This window comes from Cetorhinus maximus, unplaced genomic scaffold (genome assembly GCF_964194155.1).
Source record: "Cetorhinus maximus unplaced genomic scaffold, sCetMax3.hap1.1 HAP1_SCAFFOLD_1886, whole genome shotgun sequence".
In the NCBI taxonomy this organism is placed as follows: domain Eukaryota; kingdom Metazoa; phylum Chordata; class Chondrichthyes; order Lamniformes; family Cetorhinidae; genus Cetorhinus; species Cetorhinus maximus.
In genome coordinates, this window is record NW_027597826.1 from 27,460 (window position 1) to 42,021 (window position 14,562).

The window sequence follows — 14,562 nt, forward strand, 5'->3', positions numbered from 1 at the left end:
AAGAGATCCAGTCTGTTCATCCTTTCCTGATATGTAAACCCATGCATTTCTGGTATCATTCTTATCAATTTTCTCTGCACCCTCTCCAGTGTCTCTATATCCTTTCTATAATTTGGTGACCAGAACTGCACACAGTATTTGGCTGTTGGGTTTATTTTGTGTGTCAAAAGGAGATCTTCCTTCCACAGCTTCCAACCTCATAGTCTCCCAACCTCCCACAACTCTTTCTCCGGTACATCGATGACTGCTTCGGTGCCACTTCATGCTGTCACCTGGACCTGGAAAAATTTATTAATTTTGATTCCAATTTCCACTCCTCCAACACTTTCACATGGTCTATCACTGACACTTCCCTTTCCTTCTTTGACCTCTCTGTCTCAATTTCTGGTGATAGACTGTCCACCAATATTCATGACAAGCCCACCGACTCCCACAGCTACCTCGACTACAGCTCCTCACACTCTGCTTCCTGTTAGGACTCCATCCCATTCTCTCAGTTCCTTCACCTCCGTCGCATAGTTCCGATGATGCCACTTTCCAAAACAGTTCTTCTGACATGTCTTCCTTCTTCCTTAACCGAGGTTTTCCACACACGGTGGTTGACAGGGCCCTCAACCCTGTCCGACCCATCTCCCGCGCATCTGCCCTCACACCTTCCTCTCCCTCCCAGAACCATGATAGGGTCCCCCTTGTCCTCACTTATCACCCCACAGCCTCCGCATTCAAAGGATCATCCTCCACCATTTCTGCCAATTCCAGCATGATGCCACCACCAAACACATCTTTCCTTCACCGCCCCCCCATCGGCATTCTGTAGGGACCATTCCCTCCGGGATACCCTGGTCCACTCCTCCATCACCCCTACACCTCAACACCCTCCCATGCAACCACAGAAGGTACAACACCTGCCCCTATACTTACCCCCTCCTCACTTTCCAAGGGCCCAAACACTCCTTTCAAGTGAAGCAGTAATTCACTTGCACTTCCATCAATTTAGTCTGCTGCATTCGCTGCTCCCAATGTGGTCTCCTCTACTTTGGAGAGACTAAACGCAGACTGGGTGACCACTTTTCAGAACACCTTTGGTCTGTCCACAAGCATGACCCAGACCTTCCTGTCGCTTGCCATTTCAACACCCCATCCTGCTCTCATGCTCACATGACCGTTCTTGGCCTGCTGCAATGTTCCAGTGAAGCTCAACGCAAACTGGAGGAACAGCACCTCATCTTCCAATTAGGCACTTTACAGCCTTCTGGACTTAACATTGAGTTCAAAAACTTCAGGTCATGAACTCTCTCCTCCATCCTCACCCCATCTTTTATCCCCCTTTTTAAATTTAATTTTATTTATATATATATATATTTTTCTTTTCTCACTGATTTCTATTATTATTTTTGAAATTTATTTCTATTCATTGTTTATTTCCCACCTTTAAGCCTATTTTGATCCCCTCCCCCGCGCCTCACCCCCACTAGGGCCATCTGTCATTGCTAATCCTGCTTTCCACCCTTAATGTCACCATTAGCACATCCTTTAGCTCATATCACCATCGTCAACACCCCTTTGACCTTTTATTTATGACATCTTTTGCAGTCTCTCCTTTGCCTCCACCGATCACTGGCCCTCTATCCAGCTTCATCTGTCCCACCCCCTTTAACAGCTTATATTTCACTACATTTCTATTTCTCTTTAGTTCTGATGAAGAGTCATATGGACTCGAAATGTTAACTAGTCTTTCTCTCCACAGATGCTGTCAGACCTGCTGAGTTTTTCCAGCAATTTTTGCTTTTGTTCCTGGGTAACCACCCCTTCAATTGTCTGTCTCTGGACACCACTCGCAATGCGCATGCGCACCGATATAGATGGAGCAGCCATATTGAACATGCTCCAGCTCACAATGCCCGTGTGATTGATGTCAGCTCCAGGCCAGTAGGAGGAAGGAGCGGGATGGAGGACCGAACGGGAGCAGTAGGTCCCCCATCCAATCGGAGTGAGTGAGGGGCATGGTTGAGCATGGATCTCCCCTAACTTGCATTTCCCCTAACTTAGTCTACTGCATTCGTTGCTCCCAATGCGGTCTCCTCTACATTGGAGAGACTAAACGCAAACTGGGCGACCGCTTTGCAGAACACCTCCGGTCTGTCCGCAAGAAAGACCCAAACCTCCCTGTCGCTTGCCATTTTAACACTCCACCCTGCTCTCTTGCCCACATTTCTGTCCTTGGCTTGCTGCATTGTTCCAGTGAAGCCCAACGCAAACTGGAGGAACAGCACCTCATCTTCCGACTAGGCACTTTACAGCCTTCCGGGCTGAATATTGAATTCAACAACTTTAGATCTTAAACTCCCCCTCCCCCCATCCCCACCCCGTTTCTTCCCTATCCCTTTTTTTCAATAATTTATATAGATTCTTCTTTTCCCACCTATTTCCATTATTTTTAAATCTACAACTAATACCTTGTTAGCCTTTCCACCCAACCCCCACTAGAGCTGAACCTTGAGTATCCTGCCATCCATTCTTAATTAGCACTTTTCTTAGATAATATCACCACCTTCAACACCTCTTTGATCCTTTTGTCTGTGACATCTTTTGATTATCTGCTCCTATCACTGCTTGCTTGTCCCCACAACCACCCCACCCTCAACTTCTCTCTCCCCCCGCCCCCCACCTTAAACCAGCTTATATTTCACCTCTCTCCTAACTATACATCAGTTCTGTTGAAGGGTCATGTTGGACTCGAAACGTCAACTCTTTTCTTCTCCACCGATGCTGCCAGACCTGCTGAGTTTTTCCAGGTAATTCTGTTTTCGTTATGGATCTCCCTCATTTGTTGAACAGAGTCACATAGAGTTATACAGTACAGAAACAGGCCCTTCGGCCTATTGGGACTGTGCCGGCCATCAAGCACCTGTCTATTCTAAACCCATATTCCACCACCTGGCCCGTAGCCCTGTATGCTATGGCTTTTCAAGTGCTCATCTAAATACTTCTTAAATGTTGTGAGGGTTCCTGCCTCTACCAACCCCTCAAGCAATGTGTTCCAGATTACAACCACCCTTTGGGTGAAAAGAATTTTCCTCAAATCCCCTCTAAACCTCCTGCCCCTTACCTTAATTCCATGCCCCCTATTATTGACACCTCCGCTAATTATGCCCACCATAATTTTGTAAGCCTCTAATATGTTCCCCTTCAACCTTCTCTGCTCTAAGGGAAACAACCCTACAACCCTAGCCTATCCAATCTCTCTTCATAGTTGAAACGGTCCAACCCAGGCAACATCCTGGTGAATCTGTCCTGCATCCTCTCCAGTGCAATCACATCCTTCCTATAGTGTGGCGACCAGAACTGCACACAGTACTCCAGCTGTGGCCTAACTAGTGTTTTATACAGCTCCAACATAACCTCTCTGCTCTTATATTCTACGCCTCCTCTGTACTTCCTCGGGTCCTACCATTCATTATGTATACCCTTGCCGTGTTAGTCCTTTCAACATGCATCACCTCACATTTCTCAGGGTTACATTCCATTTTCCACTGCTCTGCCCATCTTACCAGCCCATCTATATCATCCTGTAATCTAAGGCTTTCCTCCTCATTATTTACAACACCACCAGTTTTTATGTCATCTGTGAACTTACTGACAACTGAAACTCTGCATCATTTTGAAAGCTGATTTTGTCTCAAACTCCACGAGAAAACTTGATGAAACCCTTTGGGTGTGGAGCAAACATTTCAGCAATTGTTACTGAAATGGACTTATTCACAAGGAATGAAATAAATGTACTTAATTAGAGAACCATAAATAATATGTACCATTTAACAACACTAGATATACCTCACCCTATATTAATTTATTGGCCCCTGGGTAACCGCCCCTTTAATTGTGAATATTAAGAAAGAGGCCATCCTTTGTCAGACAAATAAATGTGTCAGATTCATTGCAAAGATCGGACAACAGATCCATTGTTGCAGGGTTCGGATAGTAGGAGATGGGCCTTGGTCTTTCTTAGTTTGCAATCTCTATATCAGTATAACCTTGTCTTCATTTCTTCAGATTCAGACAAAAATTAAGTCAGTTCCAATGAAGAGTCATAGTGGGTTTGAAACAATAACTCTGTTTCTCTCTCCACAGATGCTGCCAGAGTTGCTGAGTTTTTCCAGTATTTTCTGTTTTTATTTCAGATTTCCAACATCCGCAGTATTTTGCTTTTATTTTAATGATCAATGGACTCTGGGTCTCTAATGGCATCCGTATTACCCACAGTCCCAAACATCTATAGAAACCGCTCTATCTGCCGCGGGTTGGCCGGGTGAATTGTGCATGCTCGGAGGGTCCTGGTCTCTTTGTTTGAGGTTGTTCACAGAATCACATAGTGCAGAAGAGGCCCTTCAGCTCTTCAAGTCTGCACCAACATGTGAGAAACACCTGACCTACCTAGCTAATCCCATTTACCAGCACTTGGCCCATAGCCTTGAATGTTATGATGTGCCAAGTCTCATCCAGGTACTTTTTAAAGGATGTGAGGCAACCCTCCTTCATCACCCTCTCCCAGGCAGCACATTCTCCACCCTCTGGGTAAAAAAGTTTTTCTTCACATCCTCCCTAAACCTCCCGCCCCTCACCTTGAACTTGCGTCCCCTTGTGACTGACCCTTCAACTAAGGGGAACAGCTGCTCCCTATCCACCCTGTCCATGCCCCTCATCATCCTGTACACCTCGATCAGGTCGCCCCTCAGTCTTCTCTGTTCCAACAAAAACAACCCAAGTCTATCCAACCTCTCTTCATAACTTAAATGTTAATAAAGGCAAGTATCCCATATGCCTTCTTAACCACCTTATCTACCTATCCGGCGGATAGTGAGAGTGGAGAATGTTCATTGTTTAATATTCGGCTCTGGGGCCGCACTCGGGATTTGTAAAACCCGCCCACCCGCCCGGGGTTTTTTAACCCGCTCCCGACAGTGACCTCTCACCTGACAGCTCACAATGCTCGGCTGATTGACAGCGGTTCGGGCCAATAGGAAAAAAGGGGCGGGACTAGAGGACCGAGAGGGTGCGGGTTGACTTCCAACCAATTGGAGTGATGGAGGGGCGGGGCTAGGCCGCCACTGAAGCATGCGCAGTACTAGAACCGGAGCTGGAAGAAGGAGTGGTCCAGTTGAGATCACAAAGGGTGAGAAGTGAAGCCGGCGGCTGGAGATTGTGAACCGTGGGGGGGAGCCTGGAAACCACGCGCGAGCTCGGAGGGCGGGTGGAGATTGTGAACCGGGGGGGAGCCTGGAAACCACGCGCGAGCTCGAAGGGCGGGTGCAGGTTGTGAACCGGGGGGGGCCTGGACACCGCGCGCGAGCTCGGAGGGCGGGTGCAGATTGTGAACCGGGGGGAGCCTGGACACCGTGCGCGAGCTTGGAGGGCGGGGAGACGGTGCCCCAGTGGTAATGCCACTGGGCTGGGGACATGGGTTCAAGTCCCAACCTAGGACTATGGGTTATTGTCCTTGTGAGTGCAGCACAGTTTTACCTGAATGACACCTGGACTCCAAGAGTCAGTTAATAATTTATAAAACTATCAATTATCGTAAAACCCATCTGGTTCACTAATGTCCCTTTAGGGAAGGAAATCTGCCGTCCTTACCAAGTCCGGCCTACATGTGACTCCAGCCCCACAGTGATGTGGTTCACTCTGAAACGGCCCAGCAAGCCACACAGCTCCAGGGCCATTAGGGATGGGCAATGCCCACATCCCATCATAGAATTAAAAAACACGTGGTGTGTGCGGGACTGGAAACCCTGGTAAGAGGCCTGCCTTATGCAGGCAACTGCCTATTGTCATCTTGAAAGGGGAAGGTGGGGTGAATGGGTAGTGATATTGGTGAGGGAATTGTCATTTGTGGCAGAAAACTCCAAACTTGTCAAGCTTTGTGTCAACAATTGTTTCCTCATTTCACTGTGAAAGACATGGCTACAATTTTTAGACCATGCTCGTCCTCACTTCCCCAGATTCAGACAAAGATTCAGTCAGTTCCAAAGAAGAGTCATAGTCCTAGACTCTGGGGGCATAGTGTAAACATGAGAGCCAGACCTTCCAGGAGTGAAGTCAGCAAATACTTCTACACACAAAGGGAGGTAGAAGTTAGGAACTCTGTTCCACAAACAGCAGTTGAGGCGAAATTAAATTTAAATCTGACAGGGACGAGGGACTAAATGGCCAACTCCTAGAATCATAGAAACTTGCAGCACAGAAAGAGCCCATTCAACCCTTTATGCTTGTGCTGTTTCTTTGAAAGAGCAGTCATGTTTAGACCCAGACACCCACTTTCTGTTTGAAATCCATATGTTCCTCATTCTCAAATCCCTGTCAACTTCCTTTTAAAATTCCTTCTCGAGTCAGGTCCCAGCACCTTTTCAGGTAGAGAGTTCCAGATCCTGACAACTCTCTGTTGGTGCAGAAACTGCTGAACTTGATGTTGAGTCTGGAAGTTTGTAAAATGCCAGATCGAAAGATGAGCTACTGTTCCTAGAGCTCCCATTGAGCTTCATTGGAACAGTTCAGGAGGCCAAGGACAGAGAGGTCAGAGTAGGAGTGGGGCGGAGAATTAAAATGACAAGTGACTGGAAGCTCAGGGTCAAGCTCACAGGCTGAACAGAGGTTGTTCCACAAAGTGATCACACAATCTGTGTTTGATCTTCCCCATGTCGAGCAGACCACATGATGAGCACTGAATACAGTAACTGAATTGAAAACAATCACAAGTAAATGACTTTGTTGTAGGCCGAAGAAATATACTTTATTTGAAGAGTAAAGGTTACAAAGTAATTTCCAGAATATTAAACCTTCAGTCCAGTTACAGTGATTTTTAACATCAGCAGAAACAAACCCAAACTATCAGAATGAACAAGGTTCAGTACTGAGTGTGATCAACAGCAACAATAACAGCAGAATCCAACCCCTGGAGTCAATGCTGAACTCGCTGGTGTATCAGCCAGTTGGATGATGGATTAAATCCCTTCTCACACATGGAGCAGGTTTCCGGCCTGTCCCCAGTGTGAACTTGCTGCTGTGTGTCTTGGAGCTGGTGGCTTCCCCATGCACCAGCTGCTCTTGTCTTTTCAGGTGGTGGGGGTCATGGGTTTGGGAGATTCTGTCAAAATTCTGGTTGAGCTGCAGATCTATGATCCATCTCCTTTTCCCCTCCTCCACCTCTCACTCTCTCTTCTCCCATAGAGGCCAGAATCTCGTGTAGGCCCAGACCGGGAGGCAGATTCCCTTCCCTGAAGGACGTTAGTGAACCAGTTGGGTTTTTATGACAATCTGGCAGTTTTCATGGTCACATTTTCCTCGTGTCAGCCCCACAAATTACCGGATTCGTTCAGCTCAATTTCACAATCTGTCTTTCTGTTTTTGTGGGTTCTCTTTCATATTTCTTTGTTTCTGTTTTGAATTCACGTTACAGAGTATGAGAAGGACTTGCAGTCAGGAAGGTCAAACCAAAATCAGATCAAAATCTGCCAGAGTCTATCGATTCATCAGGACCTGAAGATCATCAGCCTTTGAACATGGAAGCAAAAAGCACCGTTTACACCAGGGAGAAACCGTGGAAATGTGGGGACTGTGGGAAGGGATTCAGATCCCCGTCTAATCTGGAAACTCATCGACGCAGTCACACTGGGGAGAGGCCGTTCATCTGCTCCGTGTGTGGGAAGGGATTCACTCAGTTAATCTGCCTTCAGAGACACCAGCGACTTCACACTGGGGAGAGGCCTTTCACCTGCTCCACGTGTGGAAAAGGATTCACTCGCTCATCCCACCTGCTGGAACACCAGCAAGTTCACACTGACAAGAGAGAGTTTAAATGCCCCGACTGTGAAAAGAGCTTTAAAAACCCACATGGACTGAGGGAGCACCAGCGCATTCACACTGCGTATGCACCATTCAGCTGCTCACAGTGTGGGAAGAAGCTCAGGACATCATCCCGCCTTCTGAAACACCTGCGAGTTCACACTGACGAGAGGCTGTTTAAATGTCCAGACTGTGGGAAGTGCTTCAAAAGTTCTGGGCATCAACAATGTCATCAACGTATTCACACTGATGAGAGACCGTTCAGGTGCTTTCACTGAGGGACTGGGTTCAGGCAACCATCTCATCTCACTGCACACCAGCGCACCCACACTGGGGAGAGGCCATTCACCTGCTCTGAGTGTGGGAAGAAATTCACTCAGAAACCCCACCTGCTGAAACACCAGCGAGTTCACACTGATGAGAGACCATTTAAATGTCCAGACTGTGGAAAGTGCTTTAAAAGTTCTGGGGATCTGCAATACCACCAACGTATTCACACTGATGAGAAACCATTCAGATGCTCTCACTGTGGGACTGGGTTCAGGCAATCATTTCATCTCACTGCACACCAGCGAATTCACACTGGGGAGAGGCCGTTCACCTGCTCTGAGTGTGGGAAGGGATTCACTCAGTCATCCAACCTGCTGACACACCAGCAAGTTCACACTGGGGAGAAGTCATTCACCTGCTCCAAGTGTGGGAAGGGATTCACACGCTTATCCTACCTAGTGACACACCAGCGAGTTCACAAGTGATTACAGGGGTTGGATTCTGCTGTTATTGCTGCTGTTAATCACATCCTGGACTGAATCATATTCATTCTGAAAGTTGGGGTTGATCTCAAATGTCAGTTGCCCAGTTTAGACTTAGCGTGTACCCACGCCATCTCTCAATCATGTGACTAGATCATCATGTCTGCAAACCTCGTTTTCAATGTACATCACTCAAATTGTATTGAACTAAAGATGAACAATGAGCAGATCACAGTGCAACCCTGCAGCTCTATATTGACTGGAGAAAGTCTGTTCTGTAACTCGAGGATGAAGCTTGGTAAGCTCTGAATGTTTGTAATTACAAGTAGGCTCAAGCTATTTGAGAGATGGGCTGTTCAAAACTGTTAACTTGTCAGATATTGAAGGAATTACTCTGAAAATAAACTCACCAATTGATAACCTCAGACTCTGCTCCCTGCTGTAATTAATACTCAGCATCCATTCGTGCTGATTTACGGTGAATTACTGAATATCCTGTGGAGTCTTTGTTCCTTGTTTTGTGAAATAGCTCTCCCCATTAGTGCTGAACTGCTGGATAACTCTGATTACATTTCGATATGTCTAGAAAGGGTCTGTATGCCCACATTTCACTGTGATTTGTAAACAATAAACAATGTTCATGGCCTGACTTGTCGTCTGGTATCCGGGTGATTTGTGAAGAAAGATTTAATTCACTCACTCAGCACCTTGAGGGGAACCAGACTGAGGTTTAATGAACATAAAAAATAGGAGTAGGAAGAGGCCATTTGGCCCATTAAGTCTGCTCTGCTATTCGATATGATCATGGTTGATCTTCTACCTTAGATCCACACTCCCCATAAACCTTAATTCCCCTTGTACCCAAAACTCTGTCGACCTCAGTCTTAAATATAACTGAGAGCCAAGGATGCCTGGGATAGAAAGTTCCAAAGATTTACAACTGAGTGAAGAAATTCCTCCTCATCTCAGTCCTAAATGGTCGACCCCTTATTCTGAGACTGATCCCCGTGTTCTAAATTCACCAGATGGGAAACATTTTCTCAGCATCTACCCTGTCAGGCCATTTAAGAATGTTTCAGTTAGATCGCTCAATCTTCCAAACTCCATTCAATATAGGCCGAGTCTGCTCTATCTCTCCTCATGGGAAAATCTCCTCATCCCAGGAACTAGCCTGGTGAACATTGGTTTCACTCCCTCTAGGGCAAGTGTGTCCTTCCTTAGGTAAGGAGACTAAACCCGCAAACAGTACTCCAGGTGATGCCTCACCAATGCTCTGAGTAATTGTAGTAAGACATCTTTACTCTTATACGCCAATCCCTTTGTAATAAAAGCTGACAGACCATTTACCATTTGCTTGCTGTACCTGCATGTTAACTTTCTGTGATTCACGTACAAGAACAGCCAGGTCCCTCGGAATGTAAATATTTCCCAGTCTCTCACCATTCGAAAAATATTCTTTCTTATATTTTTCCTACCAAAGTGGATAACTTCACACTTCACCATGTTGTATTCCATCTGCCACGTTCTTACCGAACCTGTCTATATCCCTCTGCAGCCTTTTTGTGTCCTCCTCAACACTTACTTTCCCACCCAACATTGTATCGTCAGAAAACCTGGATATATTGCACTCAGTCTCCTCATCTAAGTCATTGGTATCGATTGTAAATGGCTGAGGCACAACAACTGATCCTTGTGGTACCTGCTAGTCACAGCCTGCCAACCTAAAAATGTCCTGTTTATTCCCACTTTCTATTTTCTGACCATTAACCATTCCTCAGTCCTTGCTCAGATACCCCCCAAACACCAGACCGAATTTTGTGTAATGACCTCTTGTGTGGCCCCTTATCAAATGCTTTTTGAAAATCCAAATACACAACATCTTCTGATACCCTCATTATCCTCCTTACTTATTACATTTTCAAAAAGCTCTGAACAGATTTGTCAAACATGATCTCCCTTTCATAAATCCATATTGGCTCTGCTCAATCAGTTAATGATTTTCTAAATGCCCTGTTACCACATCCCTCACGATAGATTCCTACATTTTGTCAATTACTGATGTTAGACTGACTGATCTCTAGTTCCCCATTTTCTCTCTTCCTCCTTTTCAGAAAAGTGAGATTATGTTTGCTACCAAGGCTGGGAGAGACACTTTGGAAGGTATGGGGAGCTGGGACTTGTCCATGAGAGTAACCAAAGGTCTAGGTCCTGAAATAATTCAGAGTGACGATGTGTTAGTCATGGCTCAGTGGTGCATTTTCATGTCTGAGTCAGGAGGTTTGGGTTCAAATCCACATCCAGAAAGATGAGCATAAAATTCAGGCTGACATTCCACTGAGGGAGCACTGCACTGTTAGAAACAGACTGTCATAGATGGCACTGAGACAGAATGGACGGGTGTAAGAGATCCATTGACACTATTTCAAAGAGCCGGGGTTTCTCCCAGGAGTCTTGGTCAATATTAATCCCTCAATCAACATCGCTGAAACAGATTATCTGGGTATTATTAATTTGTTGTCTATGGGATCTTGCTGTGCATAAATTAGCTGCTGTATTTCCTACATTCCAACATTGTCTACACTTCAAAGGAATTTCATTGGCTGTAAAATGCTTTGGACATCCTGATGTCATGAAAGGCTCTGCAGAAATAAAAAATTTTCTTTAACAGAAGAGAAAAGGCCCAGAAATGGAACAGTCGAGAACAGGATTTCAATTAGTCTCCTCTTATCCTGGAGTAAACAAATACTCCACACGCTGTGTGTTTGACGCCAAAGTGATTTATTTGACATTTAACCAGAATATTAAACTCCAGCCCTGTCACAGGGATTATTAACATCAGGAGGAATAAAACCCTCAAGAGCTGGATTTTCAAAGAGGGTTGGGAACCTGACACTGGATCAATTCCGGGTCTGCACTCTGCACCTGAACTGCATCGCTCTTGCAGCACTATTTTTAAATGTAAATAAGCTGTTTTGGCAGAAGGTGAGCTCAGCATCCAAACCGAGGCACCAAGTGCCTCCGGGGGCAGGGAGCTTCCTGTCTGATGCCAGCAGCAAAGGCAGAAGGCAGCCATTTTGGGGTTTGCTGCTGCTTTGCTGAGGTACAGTGCTCAAACTAGAACAAGTCTATCCTTCAAATTCTACAAACAAAAACCAGATGAAAATTAACTTCCTTTCAACCGATGGTAACTCCAACAGCTGTGCACTAACATGCAGCAAGCTGTCTGACTTCATCCTGTAAGTAAGCCTGGGTACTAGATTTTAGTGTAGCCCAACCATTTTCAGGTTCATTTCATGTCATATTCATTGTAATAAGCTAACAATGTCAAAACACAATTTTCTGCTAACATTGAGATGAGAAGCCATTTTGATGATTTTAACCTTTTCCAACAAACTTTCCCAAAACAGTATTACGAAGCAGTGACTGATGGGCAACAGATGATTGGTAGTTGCTTAGAAGTCGCTTCATGTTATCTCAATATTTCTCCATTAGCATTTCTTATGAGAGAATTAAAGGCTGTAACATTTGGGAAAGGAATGGGATAAGCATTGGACTTGCTCCCTATCGGGAACACACACTGTCCTTGATTGTTGAGTCTGTCTTAATGAATGGGCTCCTGAAAAAACATCAAGATGAGAGACATAGCTTAAAGGAAGGCAGTGTTCCATGTTTAAGACAATGTGGCAAATTAGCTAAAACCAATGGAGTTAACTCTTGTCACATTATTGACAAACCACAGACCAATTAGCCATTTCCAATAACTTGGCTAAGGTGGGCTTACAGCATCTTTTAAGTGGAGAAATGAAGATTTCGAGAAGCCATTTTGTTAGCATGTTATCTGTGTATCGAATGACGGAGGGTTATCCTCACTTCACGTCTTCAGCCTGATCAACCGAGGAATGTTGTGAGAAGTCCGTTTAATTGTTAAAGTTAAACATTCTCCTCTTACTGTTAATTGAAACTTGATTTTTATCTTTCTAACTTGTGACCTTTCCACATTTTAATGGTTAATAAATCTTTTTAAAATGACGATTTAAAGTGTTCATTCCAACCGGATGTTCAGTCCAGTAGAACCTGATGATTTCATTCACAATTGGGGATTTATTGCAAACAACCTGTACCCCATAAATCAATTTAGAATCCAGAAGAAAAGACTGAAAATCCCATTCTGTTCCAGACAGGCTCCTTAACAAGTTCTTTAATGAGATTAAGGGGCCGTTAATTGGTGGTGAGTGGGTTGTCTGTTTCCTCCCCTCCACCGGCACTTTGAAAATTACAAACTGTCTCAGAGGCAGCGGATCCAGTGCCTCCGACTGGGAAAGTAATTTTCAAATCGCACAAGTCCCGGTTCCCACCCCCATCAGAAAGTGAAAATCCAACCCCAGTTATCAGAATGAACCTAGTTCAAACCTGGATGTGATTCACAACAGCAATAACAGCAGAATCCAACCCCTGTTGTCATATGTGAAACTTCTGGTGTCTCTTCAAGTTAAATGAAAAAATGAATCCCTTCCCACAGATGGGGCAGTTGAAAGGCCTCTCCCCAGTGTGAACTCGCTGGTGTCTGTGCAGGTTGTGCGACCGAGTGAATCTCTTCCCACACAAACAGCAGGTGAACGGCCTCTCCCCAGTGTGAACTCGCTGGTGTTTCAGCAGATTTATTGGTCCTTTGAAACTTTTCTCACAGTCAGAGCATTTAAACAATCTCTGATCACTGTGAACAAGTTGGTGTCAGCAGAGCAGATGACTGAGTGAAGCCTTTCCCACACACACAGCAGGTGAACGGCCTCTCCCCAGTCTGAACTTGCTGGTGGGTCCCTAAGTTAGATGAACTCATGAATCCCTTCCCGCACACGGAACAGCTGAACGGCCTCACGCCACTGTGAACACGCTGGTGTGTCAGAAGATTTGATAACTGCGTGAAACCCTTCCCACAATCGGTGCAGGTGAACGGCCTCTCCCCAGTGTGAATACGCCGATGAATTTCCAGCTGGGATGGGGAAATGAATCCAGTTCCACAGTCCCCACATTTCCATGGTTTCTCCGTGGTGCGGGTGCCCTTGTGTCTCTCCAGATTGGATGATCAGTTGAATGCTTGTCCACACACACACAGACACACAGAAAACATGTGTACGTGGAATTCATAACATCCCACTGTAAATGCTGTAATTTTTTTTTCAGGTTGTGTAACTAGCTAAAGCTCTTTGCACAGTCAGTGCACTGGAACACTCTCACCGGTGTGAGTGTGTCTTGATGCTTTTCCAGTCATATAGATGAGTGATTTTTTTTTTTCTACAGTCAGAACAGGCAAACATTTCTCCTTCCACATTCAAAGGCCGGTGATATTCTGCTCCTGATGAATCAAGTGACTCTGTTAGATCTTGATGTGATGTTTTGTTTGAGTTACCAGTGTATAAATTCTCCCTTCTGATGCCCCTGTAAGCAGAGATTTCAAAAGTCCTCATTGTAAGCACGGCATAGAAATGAAGAACAGTTAATTTTAGTTCCTATGGAACATTTTTTCTCTCTTGTTCCCCCAAAGCTGCAAATCCCCGTCCCACACACTCTCCCCCCTCCCTGGGCTGAAATCTAAATAAAGTGTTGGATAATTCTCTGTATCCTTTTAATAAATTCTACAAATGGAGATCATGTTTTACAAGGGGCCATTTGTTAACAGTTTCCCAAACACAGATCAGATCCTCATTGATTTGAGCCCAAATTTATTTATTTTTTATAAATTAAGTCTTATTTATTGTGCTCCCTCCCCCATCCTCTGATGTGAACCATCCTCCACTCGCTGAGCCAGGATGGCGGCCGTTAACCTGGGCCTGTTCCCGGGAGGGAGAAGCCCCGCAGCTGCAAACCAGGAGCTGATAATTATTTCTCAGGGTTTGCGGATCCACAAAGTGTTTCCAAATCCTCCCCGTCCAGCCGCCGGCTCCATCGCTCCCTCCCCCCCCGGGCCTGTCAC